At 43.1% G+C, this 24125-nt stretch overlaps 1 pseudogene; it reads left to right on the top strand.

Moving 5' to 3' along the window:
- The first annotated feature begins 773 nt into the window (after positions 1-773).
- On the top strand, positions 774-15536 carry LOC146183684 (L-asparaginase-like; annotated as a pseudogene).
- The last annotated feature ends 8589 nt before the right edge of the window (positions 15537-24125 follow it).

The following is a 24125-nucleotide window of genomic DNA, read 5'->3' as shown; positions in this document are numbered from 1 at the left end:
TCTCTAGTTTCTCATTAGCACCTGATGTTGCACTTCTCTACATTGGCGCGTCTGCTATTGTACCCTATGACAGATTTTATTTTTCAATATTACATATTGTTCATTTTGTTTGGATAGCCACTGTTTCAGGGTCACTGGTATTTTTTTTAATAAAGCATAGTAGCTTATACAAGGAAGAATTTAGATCAGTTCATCTGCCCACCGGCCAGCCGTGTTTAGTGCCTCGTCGGGCGGTTCGTTCCGCGAATGATGAGAAAAAATCTTAACTTGTTTGGCGAAGATTCATGGCACTAGATATTACTTTTGCCATGACAAAGCTAGGCAATTAGTTTTATCAGCGAAAACGAAACTGAAACGCATGTTTTCCCTTTCTGCTTTTGGGGTACATAACAATGACAACCTACCACATACGTGACATATGCTTCATTGTACAAGCAAACATGTCGGATATTAGCTCCGATCGCGAATCTGGCGAAGTGCTTCGGATGAAGAGACCAGATATGGGGTCGTTCCCTATCAATTCGAGCCGAGAAGCGATTCCGCCGAGCGCAACAGCAGTTCACAGCACCCGCCTTCGGCTCCAAGCCCCCCTAATTTAGACAGGATTATGAGCACGGCGTGGTACGTATTCACGCATGCGTGTGTTGGACTGCTTCGTTGGAAATGCACGTGCACGCTCTTATCGCAGGTGCAGCTGCGTCCGATGCATAGTAATGCCAACCTGCGCGGAATGTGTGTGTTGCCGCGAAGATCAGCAGGTCCTGTTAAAGATAATGAATGGCCAGACTTGCGTCACAGAAAACGCCGAATTCGTGACATACTGCCTCACGCCATTCATTCTCGAGGTCGAGTACAAGAAACTACAACATTACCACCCGCGCTTTCACGACGTCGTTGAAGTGAATGCGTTAGCTATTTCAGTGATTATTTCCAAATGCACACAATGTAATTTTGACTATGCGTTATTTCTCAGTCGATACAGGTACACTGCGTACCGACAGTTTGCGTGGTGGGCGTATGGTCGGCTAGGCCCAGCTGTGTCGTAACACTGTTAAGGAAAACATTCCCATCGGTTGAGTACACGGGCTTCAAGTGGTCCTGGTAAGTGTGTTAATAAACGCGCTTCATATATGACACGTTTTTGTGTACCGTACCTACTAAACTACGTTATTTCTATACAGCGGCATGATGCTCCGAAGTACGATACCTTCCCATCAACGGCACCAGCGTCATTTCATGCTCATGGAACAAAGAGGAGATTCTGATTTTGAAAGACGTAAAACTTTCCTGCTATCTTCGTTCACTTTACAAAGGACATCTATTCCTCTTATGTAATCGGCCTGGATGCACCGTACTGTCACTCAATCACCTCGCGTTTTTTACCCCTGCTCGGATTTGCCATGCAATACCCGTGTCTGTCTGTAGAAATGACTTGAAGCAATCGGCTATTTGCTCTTGGGTTATACTGGATTATGCTTGATTCATTAAATGTGATCCGAATTCCGCATAAGCTCCAATTAAATACTTTAAGGCGAATATAGCTGCGTGACACGTGTAGTGCGAGCACTTTGGCCACTGTGAAATGCTTTCAAACCTGTCGTACATAGACCACAGGTATTTTACCCGAATGTAGGTGTTCACAGGCGGCATCGCGTGTTCGTTTACATATTATAGTCGTATAAAAGCAAAAAGTATCACGCGAAACCGCTGTCAGCGCTTTGCAGTCAGCGCTTTGCAACAGCTGCCCCAGCAGACGACGCACACTTTTCCTGTCTCAAACAAGCGTCACTTCCGGTGAGTGGTAATAGCGCCTGTTTTTCCAGTTTCGGTTCTAAAAATGCTGATTTTTGCGTCCCGCTTGCGCCGCAACTTCTAGGGCCTGAAAGGTTATATTTTTATGGTAGCATGCTCTACATGTATACTATACAAACGTAGCTTTTTTGATGCCTTGAAAATTTGGGTAAAGTAGGCCTTTAAGGAGAAGTTGCGCCGCACGCGTGAATACTGCCTTATTGAAAGGGCTTTTTCCTATCAGTCGGTATGCATTGCGTACCGAGCTCTCGCGCCTTCCCCTCGGCCTACCCATAAAGCTGCGAAATATGAAAGAGGATGTTTTCGGAGTACTGTTTGCACGCCATTAACCCTCTTAATGTCAGCAGTTCTTTATATTTTGTTTTAACCGGTGCGCCTAGTAATTCATGTCCTTGGTTTTCTGAAGGCCTATTACGCAACTTACAACGGCCTCGTCGTGCTCCACGGCACGGACACAATGGTGTACACGTCGTCGGCGCTGTCCTTCCTGCTCGATTGCCTGGGAAAGTCTGTTGTCATCACCGGGTCACAGGTGTAACTTTGAATCTGAAGCATATGCCTAGTGATGCACAATGCTCGGGCCAGTATTTGTGTATCGATTGTGTTTTCTCAAGAATTAAGTTTTTATTACCTGCATAGGTTCAGTACCTACAAATTTTCCCGCGTATTTTTTTATTGGTTTGTTGTTTTTGGAAATTTATTGTTTGCTTCTATGCTTGTTTTTTTTTTCTTTGTTTATGTTAGCTTCCACTGACATATTTTCAAAAACGGAGACGCGGGTATAATATAATGCCCTCACTAAGCTGAGTTCCCCACTGGCGTTAAGGTGCTAAGCATGTGGTCACAGGTAGAAAAGAGCATCTTGAGAGGCTCCTGGGACACTCAGAAGGGTAGTTATAGATATTTCAGGAGGCGCGCTATCATCGGCTGCACATTCTTTACTGACTTTGGAATTCCTGTCATACTGTCTTAGTCAAAAGTAACGGAGTGACTCCCCCGCCCTCCCCGGCTGGTGGTGCAGGCAAGGGGCCGAGCGGCGGCGCTACGATCGCCGTCGCAAGCCCCTGCTTTCCGGAGGAGAATGTAAGCTGGCTGACGTAAGCATGCTCCCCCGCTCTCTGTCGGGGTATGACAAACCATTAGTAAGTATCATGAGCGGCGTCCGATTTGGCGTCTTCGGAACGCTGGGTTACAGAAGAGAAAAAGCTCTGCACATAGCACAACTGATTAACACTTCTGTCTGGCTGGGACTGTGAAGCTGCGCTCTCTGTTAGAATACCTTGCACGTCTTATGTCAGTACATAGCTTCCGCGGCTGCAACAATTACAAAATGCTGGCTTTTATGCTGGTTTGTAATGTCGGGAAAGTGGGGTAGAAAAGGGTCTCCAAATCTCCGCTTTATTGCACGGTACCTATTCTTCTATTGTGACCACGACTGGGTTTGATGCGACGCTTCGCTAAGCTAGAGGAGAAAAAAAATTAAGCGGATAGCCATCTCTTTCAAGTGACCTTGTTGATACATACTCTGTGTCGCGCCATTTTGGTAACGCAAGAAATTTCGTAATGTTTTTCGCGTTTGTAACTATCTTCTTGTGATGACCCCCTGCAGGCTATATTTTTGTTTTATGAGTGAACTAAAGGAAACAATGTCACACTAAAACCTCGAACTCGCGTCCCCGGTTTTCGCAATAACTCCTGCCGTTTCTTTACGGAAACAGCATGTTCCGAACTTGATAGCAATATGTTCTCAAATTGAACTCAAAGACATACATGCGGCATGAAGGCCGTGAACTGCGGTTGTTGTTTGTTTTGTATTCACTCCCTAATACCTACCGACTTGATTGGTAGCTTAGTTCAAGTTTACAGAATGGTGTCAGCTGTAATTCGATAAATAAAATGTTCAATGCAACCTTCAAGTCCAGTGCAAGAGCACATTCGGGGCTCGAGGTTTTGATCTCTTTCTTAATTCCTGGCAGAAAAAGTGGAATTTCAGCGGGAGATTCAACTAGAAAAAATTGTAGATGTTAAACTATCCTTCAACCCAGTCTCACGAGCGGTGGCCATCGGCCGCCGCCCCAGTCGCCGCTTCGACCTTGGCTAGCTTCCAGACTTGGGTAATCTCGGCAACGAGCTTGTCTTGCTTCGCGTAGTTGAGTAGTCCCGGCAGCTTGTGTGGTACAGCGAAGGTCGCTGTCTTTAACGAGATGGCGTATTGATGGCGTATTAACCTGGTAGGATAAAGGAAGGAGAGACGCAGATGGAGATTCGTGAAGATCACAATGTTCAATGCACACCACGAGAGGGTTTCCAGTTACATGGTGTTCCAGAAGGGCTTCAGAACACTGTAACAGTTGGAATTTGATGGAGACGATGATGCTTACTGCGCACCGCGACAGTACTTTGCAGTTTTACACAAAGTGTGATCGCCTTTAGTGCTCTCATGCCTGTGCACGATGATGAGCACGGCGATGTTTACTTCATAGGGCGCGACGAAACAACATATGGCGCCCTAGAGTTACTATATAAGCCCTAATAACTCTATAGCGCGCGAATACGTGGCGCAATCTGTGAAACGCATCAGGTACTTGTCCCAAGATTAACGCTAAACCAGCAAATGAACACAGCACAGCTAGTGCTCTAAATCAATTTCTTAATAGCCAACCGTCCTAATAGGGAGGCTTTCTTGAGGAATTAAATATTATGGAGGATTTATACCTCGCATTCACTATTGCGGAATATTTTGAGGCAGTTGCACTGCTTACCAAATTTTTTTGCATATACTTTGACGTTACAATCGTTAAAACCATTACGCGCTTCTGTGCCTTAGTAACTGATGGCAGATGCAACACTGGGGGTCTTGACTTATTCAATATGTACCAATAAGAGCGCTTGAAACATTGTAGAATACAACGTCGTTTTTTCTCTCCTACAGCTTAGTGAACTATCACAATCGAAAACTAGAAATCGCAGGAAAAATGACACCGAGGTTTCGAGATCCTTACTCCATATTTGATTGGCAAAAGTCCAAATGAGAAAACATCAAGCATCTTTCAAGTCATTGCATCTACGGAACCTGTATACTGATGTTGAACGCGAAAGGTATTATATCGAAGAGCGCAGATTCACGGCGCATCCAAGGAGCCTTTAGCGAGTTTTGCTATGCACAGCGCCCTCGTTCAGTACCACAGCGCTCCAAAGGCTCGAAATTGGATGTCGCATATGCTAACCGATCATATTTTCTTACACTCTAATGTCAGTCACTTTACGCTAGCAGTCCGAGAGTAGAGGCCATCGCCTGCTCCGCCGGCCGCGCTGGCTCGGCTGTCCGGTTGCTTTTGGCAAAGACAGTACTATCAAGAATGCTTATTTTGTAAGCAGCGCTCTGTTAATGAGGCACGATCTTAAGCGGAACCTCATTATGCGCTTGCTGGCGTGTAGTCTAGATTCACGCTTATTGATCCTCGCAATAACGCCGCCAGACCCTGTTTATGAACTCTCTTGGGGCGGTTTGCGGCATTACAGGGCAAATCAGTCGACGGCTTACGGCTCGATTTTTCAACAGCATTCACTTAGTTTGCTTTTTATGTGTTAAGTTCAGTGAATCTCCAAGCAAGCATTTACTACTGAATGTTACAGCGCGTTTTGTAGCAGAAGATTTTGTACAAAAAGAAATTACAACAAGAAAGAAGCCTTGTCAGCATCACTCACCTTGAATCGGAATCCTATGAGCTTTCAGCTTGCTCAAATATTTATCCTATATATATGATAATATCCTATAATGCATATATTATCAAAAAAATGCACGTTTTCTTGATGAAGGCTTCCTTTTTTTTGCAATCATAGCTGTGTAGAACGTTTATCGGGGTGCATTTAAAAAAACTCTTACCGTCAATGTCGGAAAGTCTGAGAATTTGTTTATTTAGAACATGTAATTAGTGAGGCAGCTTGTTAAAATATGTATGAGTGCATACTGTAAGATTTAGCCCTGAAGTGATTCTTAAGAGTTATCGAAGAACGCGTGGCAACACTTCTCCCCAGCGAGCAGCACCATTTCCCTCCGCCCCAAGCTGAACGTTGCACCTAGACGACAAGCGCATAAATCCGCCTGCTACTGCGCCATGCAGCTCTTAACTATAGTAAATTCAAATCTCTGAACGCAAATGACATTAATATGCTGTGTACTCATAAAGTGAGCTTCTACAAGCTCCAGCTATGACAAGCGTAATTCCAAAAAAGATACCGCGATATGATATGATTCAATATGTCCTTGCGCGAGGATCCTACTTTTCTTACCACTGCCGGGACAATTAGCACCAATTCGCCACTGTACAGTAGGAGTTCCGTTGAGAACTCACATATCGTATTAATTCTTCTCTTTCTTTGCTCAGTCTCTGTATTCAGATACCCGTCTTTGAGCCGCGCAGTGACGGAAGGAAAAACTTGATCAACGCTTTGACAATAGCTGGAAATTACAATATACCAGCGGTAAGTATCCTGAGTTGTAATTCACTTTGTGAAAGAGCAGTCAGTGTGGGCCAAAATAGACGGAGATAAAAGATTACGGGGCTCTCAAGCTTTCCCTTAAAAGTAGATGCGAAAGCGCTTTTAACAATGCTTTTTTATTCCCCTTTTTAAAGTATTTTTTGTGAATTGAAGGCGCAGTATCTGCTTCACTTCTATCTGGATACCTGCACTTACAAATAATGGCATACAATTGGTGGTACATATGTGTACGGTAGGAATCCCTATCGTAAACTAACTCCGGCCTATGATTAACAGGTGAACGCTAAGGTTGGTTGGTTTGGTTGGTTTGTGGGGTTTAACGTCCCAAAGCGACTCAGACTATGAGAGACGCCGTAGTGGAGGACTCCGGAAATTTCGACCACCTGGGGTTCTTTAACGTGCACTGACATCGCACAGCACACGGACGCCTTGCTTTTCGTCTCCACCGAAAAGCGGCCACCGAGGCCGGGATTCGATCCCGCGTCCTTGGGCGCAGTAGTCGAGCGCCGTAACCACTGCGCCACCCCGGCGGGGTTGAACGCTAAGGGGAAAGTGATATATATGTTATGACACCACCCTGAACGCTGCACAAAAAACGGTGGCGTCATAATTTTAATACAAAATCACGTGCGTATTTTTACGGCCCGTTTGGAACGGTGCCAGCATTTGCCCGGGATCCTTCCACGATATCAGAAGTCATTACAAATTGGTGAGGCACATAATTCCACCAACTGACAAAACGTTGTATAAAGCACAGGAGACCGCCTTGAGGAGACTTTAAACGAGGGCCGTCCTTAGCATTTCTCTCCTATAAAAAATGTATCCGGATGGTTTTATTTAACCACGAGGGCAGGTTCTGTGGCGAAACAGCCACGTATGATCACATATTGTGGCAATATATAGAAGAACCCCACAGGAGGATATAGCACAAATTCCATCTCTGGAGCGATGAGAGAGCGTCCTGGTTAGCTCCGACTCGGGAATTCAAGCTTTGGCCACGGAGTGGGCCTCCAAAGTCGCTACCATCTGAAATGGACCGTCCACATCTGTATTTTAGCGAAAACGTTCTCCAATCCAATCCACATTAATTCTGCGGTACCCGGCTACGGTGGGGGCTTTTAGGCATAAGGTACACAACACGCTTTCACTTATTAAGGATTCGAATGATATTTTGGTGCAGCTTGTTGTGCCATATTAGTGACCCATGCCCTCATTTTAACGCCCGACGTTTTCTTTCTTTGTATTGGGCTGAAGTTGGCGCGTCACAGAGCATTAACCAAATATCGGGTAGGAATTCGTGAGTATCATTTAAAAGGGGAGCGGGGATGGGGGACATCTGCGTTAGCAAGCTCAATTGGGAACGTGGCTTTTGCCGCATTATTTCCTTTTTCAATCTACACTAAAGTTATTATTCTCAATGAGAAGAAAATTGTAGTTACTATTAAAATTCTCATGATTATACCTCATGAAAATTATCTTCAATGTATATTTATTCCTTTATTCTTGTTAGAAGACATGTGGAGTTTACAATACGTAGCAAAAGGCTTGTTCAATATTTTTGTTGCGTTTCTACCAGAATGCTACAGGTAAACCATCATTGAGACCTTTTTTACCACGAGTCACGTATTTTCGGTTTTTAATTTGCTGATGCAGTTTCCGTGAACATGTTTATTCATAGAATAATGGTAATGCAAGTGATCTAAAAGGTTAAAAAAAATAAACAAGCAAAGCCTTGAACTGCTGCGCTAGAAACGAACTTATGATAAACAAAATCGGTGTGAAGCACTCTTAATCGCCACAGGGTGGTCATCGAATTATAAACCCGAACCGCCATAAAACTCAGATTGTATGAGCATTTTTAAAGCATGCAGAGCTAACGCGAGTCAGGAGACATTTCTTGATTTCTGCCCCAGTAAGTGCCAGCCGTGAAACTTTGAGACAGCATACAAATCCAGGAATACAAGCGGATACTAGTATTTTCAAAATGAACAACGTTAAAGAGCATGATGTGCACTGTGGTTCACAAATATGCGGCTGTGTTACAAGGGGGGGGGGGGGGGGGACAAAGGCCGTTATAAATGAAGCCTGTAGCACATCTATAAAAATTAACAATAAAATTATTGCATTTATATGAGGTTGGAGACATATAGGCATTATGTGCGAACGTATAATTTCTCATTGTATGACTTTTGCATTTCTATCCAATCTTCTCATATCCATGCCGTCGTAGTGCCCTCCTTGCAGGTGCTAACATCCTTAGGAAGGCGAAAAGTGTGCCTCTTTTTTTTTCTCTTCAGGTAACGCTCATGTTTCGCAACCAGCTACTTCGAGGCAACCATGTAAGCAAAAAATCAGCATATCACATCTAAACGCCTTCGCGTCGTTCAATATGCCTCCGCTTGTGACCATCGGCATCAACGTTGGAGGTGAGATCTTTTTATGTTTACGTTCATAACAACTCGCACTGTGGCAGACGCAAGAGCATGCGGGTGTTGTAGGCAAACTTATGTGCAGCTATTCTGCCGCAGGTTTGTACAACATAACGATTAGCATTTTATTCCGTTTTAGAAGGCACAAGCGACGCTGTTGTACAATTTAGCGCATACATGGGATGAGTGCAATTAGGCCCTTCCGCATCCGCGTTTTCAAGCATGAAATTAGGTAACCTTTTCTCTTTTTTTTTTCGTTATCTGCATGAGCCCTAATCCCGTCAAACAATGCCCCGGGAATCGCTGCTAATACAGCAACGACCACTTTGCTGCAAAGCTGTTCAGAGGAAGCATAGGAGAACAATTTCACCCGTTATTTTCGGTGCCGTGAAGTACTTGATCAGAAAAACGGGATAAGTATTGAAGTTTTCTGCTTGAGCACATAGCGGCATTACTTTAACCCGGAATGATTACGAACTGCGTAAATAAAAGATGTTGAAGCACCGCGAAAAATATTTACTGCTGAATTACCATTAGCACGTGCGCTGCGCATGTTGACGCACACCAAGGGAATGTAGACTGAGCATATGCTGTATATGAAGGAAGGTCCGACTCGTACAAGTTTCACGTTGGTGGCTTGGTTTCGGATTAAGAACTGACATTTCTTACTTGAATTTTCATTTCGCGTCATTAGAAAGATAGGTAACGGGATACCCCGCAGTTTTTGTACCTTTACAAAACACTTCGTGCCCATTTTCCCGAGAATGAAATCCGTACTTTCACAATTTTACTAAAAACATAACAGCCTTTATAATACATGCAGCTTTCAATTAGTACATTTTAAATGCAGAGTCTCTGTGCAGTAAGGAAAATAAGGCAACTTAGGCAGTCGTATTTCAAAATGCCGAACGTCCGTGTATGTTTATTCACTGCTGGCTTGGTATATTTTAAGTGCACGCGTAGCTGTAAGAAGCAGTATAGCGGCAGTAAACTATTATATTCTTTTCAGTCAAGTGGAATCTTGTCTTGCCTCATCCCGAAAGAACAGAATGCTACCCTCATACGGCTCTGAGTATAAATCTAGGACTGCTCCGCTTTTTCCCCAGCATCACGCTCGATGTGGTAAGTATGAAGTTTTTATTAATTTGTAGGAGCAAGCATCTGAGGCCTCTTAAGTCTACTAATTTAAAATGTGATTCCAATAACGCTGCAAAATGCGCGTATATCTCACGTACCGGCCTGCAAGCGCACGAAGTTGCGTAGAACAGCACTACGGGAGCGACCATACTGTGCTTTCTCCCCCCACTATGCTGTGCACTTTAGCGCTGCGATGAACAGAGCCAACTTCATCTTTTGTTTTCTATGCCACTATAACTATATATAAAATCTGGCCTCAGTTGAAGAGTAGTTGTACAACACGAATATTTTTCTAGTGTCAAGAAGAAACTCTGTGCATTCCTTCTCCTACAGAAAGATTTGAACCTTCTCGTACAATTTAGGCCCGCAATATAAAATACTACCAAATCATAAGAGTACCTTGAATAAGCCTTCGTGCTTTGAAGAGCTGCTGATGGCACGTTGAAGACCTTGATGATTTGAGCATTCATGCACATCGGTTCTTTACTGCAGCTTCATTAACATCCAGCCTTGCCACGCTGCGGGCGTCTGCCTGGTGTTCATACGAGTAAGATGACTATCGACGAGCAGATCCTTTCCCGTCTTTATGACTCCCTTCTTCGTGAAACCGTTCCTTGCGTGCTGTTCATACAATGCCTTACATCGCCGATGGGAAGATTGTTAGTAACGTATCATTATAATTCTCCACAGTGGTTAGGCCGCATCGGAAGTACACGTTGAAAATAAAATAACATCAAGATGATAGTGGATTAATATAATGAATTACCCACAGATGCATGGTGACATGTTTCTGTAGTCAAATATCTTGTCACTAAATAATTCCAAAGCGGTTGTGTGCAATGTGCACGACATCTGTGTTCATGAAGACCCCTGCTTAAATAGTTGGAAATAGCCACAGTACCGCAAAACCTTTAAATATTTGTTATTTTTTCGGCAGCCGCCGGCATGCGGTCTATCACTGTTATTCTGACTTTAAAGGAATTGAATAGTACAATTTCATATCACATTCAATAAAACGGTTTCTATTATTCTTATTAGAAATAGCTGCTGTATCTTGCCGAGGGTTAACGTGATTGCAAATATTTGATACCTCCTCTGAAGCTATCTGTAGGAATCCTTGGCAAGAAACAACAGCTATCTGTAATAAGAATCATAGAAACTGTTTCGTTCCATGTGATAAGAAACTGGTTTATTCAATTCCTTTTAAGTGTTGCAAAATCTACATTGGGCAAACGGGCAGGTGTCTAAATGACCGGTTGCGTGAACACACGAATGACGTAAACAAATGGTGTCAAAGACTACTTAGCGGCTCTTCGCAGAAAAGTTTCCCATTGTCATCCGGGATTTGATGAATGTGAAGTCATCTGTCATCACACAGATAAGCTGGCAAGAGAGGTGATTGAGACTTTCAGCATTCTGTCTAGCAAAGATTCATTCGTGAGCACACCATCGGCTCTTTTATCCAACAAAGAAATCAAGTTTCTTTCTGCTACAGGGGAAACGTTAATGACGATAAGGTGTTTTTAACACCTATTCCTTTTCATGTTTCTATTGTTGTTTTTGGTTGATGCGTAGCTCGCCTAGAAAAATATGGGCTTCTGCGCTCGACATGTCAGTTCCAAGTCAGCGCCCGTGCGTGTTTTGTTTGTGTCCCCTTCTATCGTCCGCGTCCGTGGCGCTATATTAAGAACAATCAGTGATCTGCTTTCGTAGACCCATTACACATAAGTGGCGCATGAAAAACTGCTTTCTAAAACTAGAAAACGCGTACGAGCAATAGCTATTCAATCAGTTCTCTCGGCAACTCAAAACATTTAAGCCATATTCATTAGCACCTAACATATCGGCGATCGAAAATGATGCTTTTGCTGTCCCTCTGAAATTCAGCGCGCGCCAACTCGCAAGGAAAAAAATTAAGTCGCGATGGCATCCCACCACGCCCCGGAGCGGCCGTGTCGCTTGGGAGCGTCCAGGGAGTGGGCGCACCCAACAGGTCCCGATGACGTCATCGGGGAGGGAGCTCGCGGTGAGGCGTTGCCATAATTGGTTGTGAGCGGTCTCAAGGACCACTTTTTAAAAATTATTTATGAGGTATAGACTCATTTCAAACCTTTTAAATTTGACTCGAATACTCACAAAGGCCTGTTCTATAGATTTCATTCATTAGAATATTATCTCAACTACCTATTCACGGGCTCTTTAAGCTAGCTCAGAAAACCGCACGCCGGTAACATAAAGGCTATTGTAAATATGCCCACCAAACACTGCATGCCAACAAGTTTGGTATGAACATACGCAGATCAGGTGCAATAATGAACATTTCGCAACTGCTGTCCAGGTCAGCGCTTCCTTGGGCGCCTCCAGTTGAAGGCGTCTTGCTGCAGTCATATGGAGCGGGCAATGCACCTTTGGCGCGCAAAGACATCATGAACGCCATCCGCCGAGCTAGTGCTCGCGGCGTCTTGATCCTCAGTTGTTCCCAGTGCCCCAATGGCTCCGTCAATGCATCGTACGAGACCGGAAGCGTGGGTTCCTGTCCCAAGCAGCACTTTCATCACGCTAGCAGTCGCAACGAAATATAAGTTTCCGCATTTGAACGAGCGAAAGGCGTTCAACTACTGACCACAAGCAAGTGAGTTCGATCCCGGCCGTCGCTGCTAGTCATTGATAGAGGCGGCATGCAAGGCGCACGTGTTCTGCGCAATGTCAGTTCACGTTAAAAAAAAAAAAAAAAAAAAAAAAAAAAAACACCAGGAGTTCGAAACTTCTCCTGGCGTCCTTCATAGATTGAGCCACTTTGAGACGTTAAAACCCTAATAAATGAGACGGCAACACCAGGACACAAAGCTATCTCTTCTTGTAAAATAACTGAGTGCATTCACAGTTTCTAATGAAGGGGTATATATCATTCATGTCCCCCAGAATTTTGTTTTAGAAGTTTCTGAAAAGTTAGTGGGCGTGCTTGTTGTAAGCTTGTAGCTTGTTGCAGGGGGAAAAAGGGGAACATTTGAGGCTCCGCGGCCGTAACTACTTTCAAACTCAGCCCGCTGTGCTCCATCCGCAACTATTCAGAAAGGCAATCACAATCAGTGCGGACATTCACAATGACATGACCATCACGTTCGTACCTTTTTCCTGACACGATAGTAAAGAAATAGAAGGCGATTCAGTATCCTTCTAATACCGGCGACAGTTATATATCCGGCAGACAAAATACGATTTCACGACTCTGGTCATCCGCAACAGTCTAGAGTACTAATGACAACAAACAACAAGCAACAAGCACTAAAACGCATCCCAGAAAGTATTTTAAAAGGGAGGAGAAATAACCACCTACTAAATTCATTGACTGTCTTCATGGCGGTGCTCATTTAAGACGCGATTGCGAAATAATGCTTTTGAAGTAACTCAGCAGAGAATGTGTACTTGTGTCAGCCGCTCTGTGTACAGTTTTATCCTCGATACACCGCACCCAAAGAATCACTAAGCCAGAGTTAGCACATATTTTGCGGCTTTTTTTAGTATACTGTTGATGCCTATATAGGTTTTCCTGCATGCTCGTCTTGAATGAAGCAAAATTTTCTTTCCAAGAGCGAAGAAGTACTGTCTAATAATAATACATCAATAGCAGTTTTCGTGAACTTCATAATGCAGTAAATTTATATGTGGCAAATTTTCAGGAGCTGCTTCAGGCAGGCGCGATTCCTGGTGCCGATATGACCCCGGAAGCTGCACTAACAAAGCTAAGCTTTGTCCTCGCCATAACTGAGTGGACGCTCGAGGAAAAGAAGCAGGTAACAGTTCACTAGCCTTTAGAAGCAGCTGCGAAATTTGGCGCAACTGGCATAAATAAAATTAATAAATAAAATATAAAAAAAGAAATTGGCGGGATATCACCCAGTGTGATTCGACAAATCACGAAGTGTATTGGTTTATATTTTTCTCTTAAAATTCCGCGTTTACTAAGATCACCACCTCATTGTGACTGTCAACTTGATTTCGCTATTGCCTTTTGTTCGATCGCTGGTTGTGAGTGGGCGAAGGCATTGGGAATGGGGTGAGTCGGTGAGAGCTTTCTGGAGGCTGAAGACGGCTGCAGAGTGGATGCGCCGCAAAGTGGCAATTTCGCTCAATGAGGCTGGTAGCCGAAAGCTCTTTGAAGTGTGGTGGTCGATGGAGATAAGCGGTGGATAGATGGTTTCTACATCAGAATACGGAGTTCTGGAAAATGGGGTTTCTGCTTTTATCGCAGTAACAAAGCCGCCCATTCCTTCTCTTTTTCTCCTTTTTTTTTTAATCTTGAACATCTTCTTAAATTGATGCTGCGCAAGGTGGTAATGTGAAGTGCTTTACTTAAGCGGGATTACCGCAGTTAATGACGCGTTAAGTAATACCAGTCTGTAATTAGAAAATTGGGAGAGTGTTTCTGTTGGATAAGGAGCACAAAACAGGAGGTGCTGCCGTGTAAAATAATAAACGTCTAATGGCGTTCCTAAAATAAATCGTTTTTCTTGTCTACGTTGTCAGGCACATAACTGCGCCCGTGAATAAGCACCTCGTCAAGTATTATCTTTCATGAATTGCGCCATCAGTACGCAGAATCAGTACACCAAACTGAATAAGAACTCCTCCAATCTAAGTCGCGGTAGGCGACGTTTGTACGCTCCCTTTTATTATTCCTCTCAGAATATGACGAAAAAAAAATGTAAAAGAAAGAGAGAGGGAGCCCGGACCAGCAAAGCTTTGCCAGGCTTAATCCAATTTAAGATAAAAGAAAAGGAGCTAAACGCCCAAAATAAAAAAAAAATAATTTAGATGAACAAAAAAACATGGACATAAAAATGTAAAAAATGTACATTAAAGATACAAAAGGAAACAAAGATCACAACTGCTTAGTTACAATAGATAGATATATGAAATGGAAAAAGGACGTTTTCTGTTGAGAACGCCGAGCGGCAGCAGTGGCGCGTGCAGGAACCGCTGCGATTTCGAAAATGAAGGCAAAAACGATCGCCAGATCATTAATGTATGCTTTCTGTTCTACCACACAACCCTACACGAGATCACGATGTTTGCGGACAGAGCGAGGTCTACGTCGACATTTTCGGAACTATTATATGCGCCATTCTCTCTGCTGTTTGTTACATAAGGTACTAATTTATTTTGCATGCTTGAGACTGACACCACTCTATAATAAAATAATACATGCAGCTACAGGTATATAACAAGAAACCTAAGGTTTAAAAACATCCTGCACGATGATTAAATAAAGTTAGATGTTTAAGGCACTAAATGTGTTCCAGTCAAAATATCAAAGAAGTAATAAGCAGTCGTAAATATGGGTATTAGACGAAAAGTGCTTTCAGGATGGCACCGTATTCTCGTGCGAAGTTACCTGCATCTTTGTTGAGGGGCATTTATTGCGAAACAACCCCTTCGTTTGTTTGATTATTTTCAGAAACTACAGGGAAGCCTCCGTGGAGAATTGACCACTGCAATGGAAGAGGCACCGAACGCCAGCATTAATTTCCTCGGACCTTGGAGGTTCTGTAGATGGGCTTTCTTGTGCTGCCTTGAGAGTTGTTTTCGTATTCCTACGTAGTCCTGTACATATATGAATTCCTTTTTATTTTTTTCATCTTTAGTTGCTCCTAATGGAAAGGAATAACTATCTATATACTTCTACCTCCCTGGGTGAGAAGGAACCTAGCATCATCACAGAAATTGAAAAGATTCTAACAAAAATAATGCCGCAGTTGGAGGTTCACAATAACGATGCAATAAAGTATATTTTCTCCCATTTCGCCTGAGTTCAACTCACATAGGAAATGTTCTGATAGGGTAGAGTAAAGACGGCATTGAAAAGTTTTTGACCCAAATAGATTTTCAGAGAATAGGCATATCATAGAAACCAAAAACAAAACAAAAAAAGAAGCCTCGAACTGAACGCAAAGCCCAAATATATGGCAAAATTATCGTGGAAATAAAGCGATGCGGGAGTATAAAAAGCATCGAACTGGCACATCTTTGAGTGACTTCGGCAAAAAAAAAAAAAACTTTATGGCTCGCACAATGCGTTTACAGAACATAACTCAAGTTTTGCAGGTGAGCTAAGCATCTGGTTAAATTTGATAGGAACTGAACGTTCTCAAAACGTGTGTAGTGTAGGCAAATGCGTTGCTTTACGTTAGTGCATTTCAGTAAAAACAGCTAGCGCGAAAATATAGAATCTCTCACGCGTGAGCTACCAAAGAAACGTTATACCGAAAATAGGGACGCAATGCGCTCTCACATTATAGAAACCGAAGGCGCACAAGTTCAGAACACTACCTCTGTTTTGGGTCATACAATTTTATTAGAAGTCAGGTTACGAGTCAATATGCTTGAAAAAAGCGTTCATTTTTTTTCCTCTAGTTAGAGGTTCAAGACCTGCTTTTTTATGTCCCCGCTTGCTTTCAGCAAATAAAATGATTATTTTTTAATCACTTCAAAAGCACCAGGGAAGCCCATAGCGCGGCTACTTTCTCTGATGCAGGACGCGTAGTTGCTTTGGGCAATGCGCTCGTATTTCGCCAGTCACGTGCGTCATCAGCAATCTCGGCAACATCCGACGCAGCGCCGCAAATGCAATTCGTATTCTCTCCGCGTGTCAGCGAGACACAGCCAACTTCACGATTGCTGTTTTCATGGCTTGAGTCAAGAATGTCCCTGCCTCAGTAAACACCATGCGATAATATTTCCTTGTCACGTGGCCGAGAAAAGCGCCTGCCGATGCAGTGTTCGCCTCTGTCCTTTCCGTCATCCAACATACATTGCTTTGATAGCACATCGCTGATACATGAGCTTCCTATTCTTTTGCCCTAGGCCTTCGTGCTAGCTCTCAGCTTGGGCAACGAGCTTGTGTACATTGTATACTTTGGCATCTTTGCGCTCCCTGCAATGTACCCATCCTCAATAATTTCGATATATCTGCAGTACATCTGACACTCCTGGTAAGTGCATTTATTTATTTTATTTTGAATTCTGCCAGGAATGTACTGACTCTTTGTCAATACACTCCTGTATTGACAAGAAGTGTATGGTTTGACAAATTTTTACAATAGGACAAACAAATGCGTATGCAGAGAGAGTGTCAACAATGCATATAAAGGGAGCTGCTTTTTCAGCGAGCGCAATATTTTTTTTTAATGTAGGCTGGGCGTGGTAATACGTGTTGTAACCACCTCTACTCGCGCACTGACTCCGGAAAATAAGAATGCCAAAACCAGTTATCATTGCAGCAAAATTCCTTTATCATATTTGCGTGCATGTTTCTGGTTTAGCACGTGTTTCTTCTACCTAAATAATTTTTGAAATTTTACCTAGAATGAGTTCTGAAGAAGTAAACAAATAAATTTCAAGCACTGCATTTCTCCTCTAATATGCAGAGTATGAAGACCTGCCCACTTTGAAGATTCTGCGGGCGAGTCCGAACGGTTGTGACGGTTTAAGAAAATATGTACCGGTGCGGACAAAAGTAAATGGAGCACGCTATTTACTTCCAAACTTTTCCACGCGTTGCATAATTGAAACGGTGGCCGTGGTATGTGCGAACCGATAGTAGACATCAAAGTTCTTTTACTTGGACAAATGTTGTTTTCTTCTTTCCAGCACAGAAGGAGTGATTTTAATTTGAACAAATAAGCGTGCTTCGTTTACTCATGTCCGCACATGTAGAGCTTTCCCTGAAAACTACCAGTGTGTAGATTGCGTTTTGTGTTTGTGTGTGGAAACCATACAATACTTTCATACTCTAAGGTAGGTCTTACAAGCCGGACATAAGCAAGGCGTTTATCTCGGAAGTGGATTGTCTCAGAGCTTTATTTGTAAAGAAAAATGTTTTCGTAGCTGTTTTGCGCAGATTTTGTTTATGCACTGTCCAGGACAACTGAGAGAAGCTTACAGCACCTAGATTACACCTAGGCCAACCTATCCTAACATAACATAACATAACCTGACCTGGTTCATACAAAGTTCGACCTCACCAATGTTTTCTCTCTGTAACACAGGTAAAAATGTTTCTTTTTCTTAAATACACGTAATCCATGTGTCACACCAGTGCACATTTTCTGTCAGGTCACTATTTAGCTTAATATGGCATTATATTCTTGACATTTTGCTACAGCACACAGATCTTGGTCCGCAGAAAGCTGAATTTAATGCTAACCTAATTTGCTACGCCGTTTACAAGGAGCAAAAAAGTGTAGCTAAGTGTAGCTAAGACGGTGCCCTGTCGTACACCTAGAACTTCAATTTTATCAGAAGTATTGGTACCAAGCTATACAAACTGCCTCAGACTGTCTCTATAATAGCTTATCTGGCTCATAATCAGCCTATTTTCTGAAAATGTGAGGTATTTTGAAATACCTTTTGCATGAAACACCCGATCATATAATTTTGATAGATCAAGAAAGATTACATCAATTTCGAATGGTTTTTGAGAGCCTGAGCTTGGTCATGCATAATTTCCACTAGCTTTTTGATGGTCGAAAGCTGGCGGTGGAAGCCATCCTGATTTGGGAGACGTGCATGGTTCGTGTAAATAAATCCTGCAATGATCTTTAAAATTATGGGCGCTAATACTTTGCAGCAGCTACCGATTCACGAGCTAGGTCGGTAGTTTGCCACGTTTTGTCGCCAGCTGTCGCCAGCGTTTGGAACGGAGATAACTTTCTCTAGTTTCCACTCATTTGGAAGGCGGCTGTCATGTACTAATTTCAAAAAAATTAGGTGTAAATATTTGGGACTGATTGAGCATACCATTTTAGGAAACCAATAGGTAGACAGTAAGCAAGACTAACTGTAGGGAGGCCTAATACTTTTTGCCTCAGTTAAAAGACATAAACGAGTGCTCCGGAATGTTCACATGAAGTGTAGATGTTGGAACATGGCTATTAAATGTATCTGCCGTGCCCTCGCTCTTCGTTTCAGACGATACGTGGTAGCAGTGCTGGTTTCTGATGTTTTCCCAAAATTTCTGACAAGCGTTCCTAGTGAAGTCACGCAACGTGGTGTTATTTAAATGCTGTTTAGCTCATTGTATTTCAAACATATTGATTTCCTTCCAGTATTCCAACGTGAGTTATACCCGAGAAGTTTGGATATTTGTTTTGGAAGCCTTTTGATTTTGCGTTTTAAATATACCAATCAAGAGTAATCCATGCATTGTGTTTCCTCGTTACCCGTGATAGTTTTGGGACACCCCTGGTGATTCAAACACGGCATCCCTTGCCTTGCCGTCTCGACCTGGCCTTCTTTCACAAGTGGTGGAGTATCGATCTCCGTACCTCTCGAAAGTACTTACATTACAACCATCTGTTCTTAATGTGTGATTTTGCTTTGGTACAAACATTGAAAAAGTTGTTATACAAGTCCTCATAACAGCATCTGCTCCGTTAAAGGCAACGACGCATTTTACGAGCCGTAAATGTTGAATGCGAGGCGGTGGGTGGAAAAGAATATACGACGAATTAGGGGTAATAGCAGGTCATTGGGTACCTCTATAAAGGTATACTGCTTGTTTGGAATCATTACTTGGAAAGACTACGGAACTGGTAGCACATTGGGTAGGCTAGGTGTAGTTAGGAGCTGATCAAGAATGAAGGGGAAAAACGAATCACAAATGCGGTTATTTTCAACTGTTTCCGGACTCAGAGTGTTCCAGTCTATATCTGGAATATTGATATCACAAGCCATAATAATGTTGCTACTAGGAATCTATTTCAAAATGTAATCGTACAGACAGCCTAGATAGAATGCCTCGTTACACCCGTTGTGCAGACTAAACTATGTGGCAGCAAGACAGACTAAATGAAATGAAATTCACAGCACTGATGCCACGAAATCCAAGAACCTTCCTTCAAGCCAGAGTGGTTGAGAAGTCTGTATAAATTCAGTAATTTAGAGATTTAAGTCCCAAAGCGACGTCGGCTAGAGAGGACAGCGTGTGAAGGACTCCGGAAATTTTGACCATCTAGGGTTCTTTAACTGGCTCTTACTTCGCAGAGTATACCGATCCCTTCTATTTAACATCCATCGAAACTCAGCCTCGACGGCCGACATCGATTCCGCGTCCTCGGGATCAGCAGCCAAAAGCTGTAAACGCTTAAACGCCGCAGTGGGCAGTTTACAGTAAGGAATCAATACACATACAATCCAGTTTTACGTACTAAACGTTTCAAAACTGCCTAAGGATCAGCATAAACATTCATCATCAGCAGCAGAAACAGCAGCAGCAACCGCATTAAACCCACTGCAGGGCGAAGGCCTCTCCTATATTGCTCCAACTAACACTGTCCTGTGCTAGCTGCATCCACTAAACCCCTGCAAACTTCTTAACCTCATCCGCCCACCTAACTTTCTGCCGCCCCCTGCTACGCTTCTTTTTCCTTGGAATCCAATTTGTTACCCTAAGCGACCATCGGTTACCCTTTCTTCGCACTACATGAGCTGTACATGCCCATTTCTCCTTCTTGATTTCCACTAGAATGCCATTAACTCGAGGTATTTCTCTAATACACTTTGCACGCTTTCTATCTCTTAACGTTACACCTACCACTTTCGTTCCACAGCCCTCTGCGTTGTCCTTAAATTAAGTGGAACCCTTTTCGTTAGCCTCCACGTTTCAGCCCCATAGGTGAATACAGGTAAAATGCAACTGTTGTATACTTTCGTCTTGAGCGATACAGGTAAGCTCCTAGCCATAATCTGCGAATACTTGCCAAATGCGCTCCATCGCAATCTTATTCTCCTAGTTATTTCCCTTTCATGGTCTGGATCTGCTGTTGCTATTGGTCCTAAGTAGACATATTCGTCTACCACTTCCAGTGCTTCGCTATGTATTGTGAACTGCTGTTCCTGCAACGCTATTGAACATTACCTTTGTGTTCTGCATATTGATTTTCAAGCCTACCTTTCTACTTTTCCTGCTTAGGTCACCAATTATTTTTTGTAGTTTAGCCCCTGAGTTACTTTGCAAGGCAATGTCATAAATGAATAGCAGATTACTGAGGTATACTTCATTTACCCTTATCCTTAACTGTTCCCATTTGAAGTCTCTGAATACTTCTTTAAGCAAGCTGTGAGCAGTACTGGGGAGATCGTGTCTCATTGCCTAACACCTTTCTTTATGAGAATTTTGTCACTTTACTTATGCAAAACTATGGCGGCTGTGCAGCCACTATAGATATCTTCCAGTACTTTCCCATACAGCTCGTCAACTCCCTGATTTCGCAATGACAGCACGACTGCCAACATTTCGCCTTAGGCAAATGCTTTTTCGTAATCAATTAATGCTATGTATAATGTCTGGTTATATTTCGGAAATTTTTTTTTTTTATCACCTGGTTGATGGTATGGATATGAGCGATAGTGAAATAGTCTTTCCAAAAAGCTCCTTGTTCTTTTTGTTTATTAAATTCTAAGAGTGTTCTAATTCTGTTAACAATTACCTTAGTAAACACCTTATACGTAAACGACAGTAGGTTAATTGGTCTGTAACTTTTGAAGTTCTTAGCGTCCCCTTTCTTATGAATTAAGATAATGTTAGCGTTCTTCAGTGACACGGTGCCATCGATGTCATCAGGCATTGCGTGCACAGGGTAGCCAATGTTCCTAGCACTATACCCGCCCCCCCCCCCCCGCCCCCGAAGGGGGGGGGGGGCCCTTCGCCCTCCTTTCCTTCCACAAATCTGCAGTTACCTGATCCTCTCCTGCTACCTTCCGTCTTTTCATAGTTTAGAAAAGTTTTCTCAACGTCCTACTTCGGCATAGGCGGAACTTCTGACTGCTTTCCACCACTGCCAATCTCATTATTGTCCTTACTACTTCAGCTACTGTACAGATCACTATAAAACTCCTCGGCTACTCTGACTATTATGTCCATATTTCATGATCATATTGCCCGCCTTATCGCTTAGAGCATACATCTGACTTTTGCCTTTGCCTGATTCCCTCTTCACCGTTTTAACCGAATAAACATTATTCGGTTGCAGCAATGCCGAAAAAGCATCTCTCTTGCATTACATTAAACCTGTCTGGCATGGATGCTATCCCGTGAATGGACCGCATCAAAGTTACATGCAAGGAAATATCTGAGTTCAGTTATTTAGCAGCAGATACAGCGGGAAGCATCACAGTGTTCTTTTGCGAGTAGAAGTCTGAATAGGCTCAAACTTTTAAACATAAGAGAGCTGCTGTGAACATATATTTCGCCACAAGTTTAAGTTTTTCCGCTCCACTACATCACAGCATAGCTAATTCAATCCTCTTTTTATTAGTTCGGAAAAATGTATTGCTTAAAAAGAACAAAAATCTGTGAAAGGCAACATTTTAGAACTCTAAAGGAATATTAAATATACACTCTGAGAAAGTAAAAACTCTGTAATATGCATTTCCCGCATTACTGCCTTGGAAATTAACATTCGACAGTTATAAATTTCAACATGTTGAATTTGCTAGTGAGCAAAAAAAATAGTATTTTAAGTAAAGGCATAACACGGCTAAACCTAAGTAGACAAAGCGAAAGCGCGCGACTCTTCATGGATGTCTCCGGACCTCGAGGACGCCACAGCCGGGTCTAGACGACACAAAGTTGTCGAGGGCATTTTGAAGGGAGAGGTCCCAGGAGGCGAGTGAGACAGGCAAAGACAGCGGTCGAGAGGAATTGTAGGTAGGGGACTGGAAGGTTGCGTAGCATTGTGTCACGCAATGTTGCATATTTGTGGAGATATGTACGGGTACAAGTGAAGTTTGCCAGGTGCGTGAAAGAGAAGAAACAGGTATGCTATGGAGAAGAAGAAGCGAAGCAGTAGCAGAAGAAGAATTGAGTGCTTCCCACGCTGTGCACCACACGTGCGAAGAAGAAGCAGGTGGGCTATGTAGAAGAAGCAAAGCAGCAGCAAGAGCAGCAGGAAAAGAGGAATGCGAAGAACAAGAAGAAGCGGGCGGCGTGCAGTCTGCGAGCCGCTAGTCACGCGGATGAAGGTCAAACTGCAGCGTACGCGAAACGCGCCACAGCTACTCCAGTGAAGCTTTCGCTTCAAAAGCAATTTATTGCCCAACCGCCACTGATTAATCTTCTGGGCTGTGCTGCACACAGGTCTAAGTAGGACCGTCTTAGAGAAAACTGTCTTTGCTGCACATTTGGGGAAGGAAATTCTTCAGAACCTATTCGGAGAGCAGTGGGTCGCCTCAGCGACGTCTAAAGTCACTACCACCTGTCGATAGTCGGAGTTAGGGGAAGAAATAATCGTTCTCCAAACGGAAATAAAAAATATGTCTTCACGGCAAATGTTTGTCGAAGCTGCGAAGTCATGAGAATGCCGTTGTTAATGAACATGGCCAGTTCGAGACGAAGACGCTATCATGGGTGCCATGCTTTCCGCCATTACTCTGTGTTAAAAGGCTTATGAGAAATATAGAACCTTCTCTCAAGTGGCTGACAAAAACGCAAACAACACGAAAATTGAAGTGCAGTCTTTCGTGAGCATATTGGCCTCGAGATCGAGCAGAGTCGCCACCTTGCGGCTCAGCGGCGAAACCTACTCAGTGTGAATGCGTTTTCGCGTCGCGTGCCAGCCCGCAGTGATTTACGCACGCGCATGCGGCGTGTTTTTTTTTTTTTTTTTGTTTCGCAGTTCCTGTGTGCTTTTGCTTACCTATATGCCTCTTGCAAAATAATTATGAACAGTCTATTACCCCACGCTTCATTAAAAAAATATATACTTGTCCGTATCGAGCACGTCATGCTTGGATAAGGACATCATCCATCGCGGTCTTCGGCGCTTGAGATCCTTTGACATGCAATGTCTCAAACGAAGTGGTACTGTTGTTACCGCCGTGTCAAAGCAAAACAGGTCGCCGCCGTCAATCAAAGTTAATGCAAAAGCTCAGAAATCGCATATTCCCGTTTCTGTTTGGAATACTGCAGCTACTAAAACATATCACCGCAGACTGCTTCATATAGCAGAAGTCAGTTTGAACAACAGACCACTCAATGCCTGCTATACCGTCTGTATGCACGACAGAATTATGTGATTACTTTTTTTTTTTTGCTTTTAAACCTCTGTCGCGGTGTCTCAATGGTAAGGGCGCTCGACTGCTGATTTCGAGAACGGGGATTCAATTACAACCATTTCGAAAGGCGTTCCTCTGCTGTGGGATTTGACTGCACAATAAACAATCCCACGTGGTAAATGTGGTGTT

The sequence above is a fragment of the Amblyomma maculatum genome, chromosome 7, assembly GCF_055883805.1.
Source record: "Amblyomma maculatum isolate TAMU_Amacu chromosome 7, ASM5588380v1, whole genome shotgun sequence".
Classification (NCBI taxonomy): Eukaryota; Metazoa; Arthropoda; class Arachnida; order Ixodida; family Ixodidae; genus Amblyomma; species Amblyomma maculatum.
This window is presented reverse-complemented; position numbering and strand designations above follow the sequence as displayed.